General features: G+C 38.9%; 1 long non-coding RNA gene across 1 annotated transcript; it reads left to right on the plus strand.

Annotated features, from left to right (window-relative positions):
• Positions 1-258: 258 nt before the first annotated feature.
• LOC125508763 lies at positions 259-1083 on the plus strand. Its single transcript, XR_007283760.1, has 3 exons — positions 259-355; positions 438-556; positions 626-1083. It is a non-coding gene; the product is annotated as an uncharacterized LOC125508763 (long non-coding RNA).
• Positions 1084-1695: the final 612 nt, after the last annotated feature.

The following is a 1695-nucleotide window of genomic DNA, read 5'->3' on the forward strand; positions in this document are numbered from 1 at the left end:
AAGAAGAACCTACATATGCATATATCCTTTTTGATGTTTCATTCCAAATTGTTTCAAGTTATGTGTTTGTCCTAAGCTAGACCAAGTTTATAGAAGAATATGCAAATATCGACAACACTAAATATAGATATCAAAATGTATTGCATGATAATTGAAATGAAAATAATTTGCTGCTGCTCATGCCCGTAGGCTGCAGTGCTATTCCTATTTGATTATTGCTTGTCACTAGAGATTTGATGGTTGGTTGATTTATTGTTGATGCAGACCATAAATTTGAGATGAGCTAAGTGTTGATGATGGCCGAACCGGAGACGGGTGACGGCTTACCCGAGACTTTGTTCTCAACCAAGCCGAGGTGAGAAAGCAAAGTATCTACTGCTTCTATTTGTTGCTCATTATTTAACACGCTAACTCTGTAGTTGCTTATTGTCGAGTAGGATGCCTCCACCACCCAATGTTTTCACAATAACTGTTAGACTTGCTTCTTATGTCGCCAAGCTTGATGATGGAAGCGAGCAACCCGTCTTCAAGGCAGTCCCAATCCAGTGACAAGAAGGTAACACATCCACACACTATAGAAATATATAATTTTCCTTGCAATTCTTACATTTCTCAATACATGCAGGATGTTGGCTGCGGCGTTGGCTGATGAGGAAACACATGCAGCACCACAACTTGAAGTTGTTGCCACTCCCAGTAGGCACATGATCACTATGCCACATAGTCTTCAAGGCAGTCCCAATCCTGTGACAAGAAGGATGTTGACTATGGCGTTGGCTGATGAGGCGTCCCAGCAACCTACCACAACCGTTGGGAACACCATGATTGCATATGACATGTCCTCGAGCTCAAGGGCTAGAAAGTTGACCCCGAAGAGAAGGAAGAGCTAGTGTTGTGATTGATCTTCTATGTTCTCTATGCTTTTAGTTATAGTTTGCCAGACTTGCCATCCTACTTTGTGTGGAACAATGCATCAAATGTTTCCTTATGTTTTTGGTTGTAATATGCCAGACTTGACACCTTATGTTAGATGATGTATGAAAATGGATGATGTATGGACATGTGAAATGCTTTATTTTTCTATACTGAGTTCAAGTGTGATATGGATATGAATGTCTTTCTGGAAATATATGTTAGGATTTGGATGATATGTGCATAAACAGTGGAAATGCTGTCCAAATTGAGCCAAAATGCTGCCCAACTTTTGGAATTTTTTTCGAACAACCCAGAAAAAATTGGAAAAAAATCCATATAAAGAACCATATATGTGTGACCATTCTGGTAAAATTTGAGCTCATTTCGATGAGCCATTTTGGAGGAAATTCAAATTTCAGCTGCAAATTTTGACCAAATTTGAAAGTTCTCAGAAAAAATTGAAAAAATTACAGAAAATCACTCACGCATGAATGACTAATATGTGAAAGTTTCATAAATTTTTGATCGATGGTTCAACGTTTCTATGCACTTCAACATTCAGCTTAACTAGTTTGACCAGAGTTTGACCGAAATTTAAAAGTTCTCAAAAAAAAAGAAAAAATTACAGAAAATCACTCATGTATGTGTGACTAATCTGGGAAAGTTTCATCATAGTTGGCTCAATGGTTCAATGGTTTCATGCATTTCAACTTTCAGCTCAACTACTTTGAGCACGTGAAGCGAGGCGAGTGCGAGATGCGAGGGAGCAGCACGGGGGGG

Source organism: Triticum urartu, chromosome 5 (assembly GCF_003073215.2).
Source record: "Triticum urartu cultivar G1812 chromosome 5, Tu2.1, whole genome shotgun sequence".
Classification (NCBI taxonomy): Eukaryota; Viridiplantae; Streptophyta; class Magnoliopsida; order Poales; family Poaceae; genus Triticum; species Triticum urartu.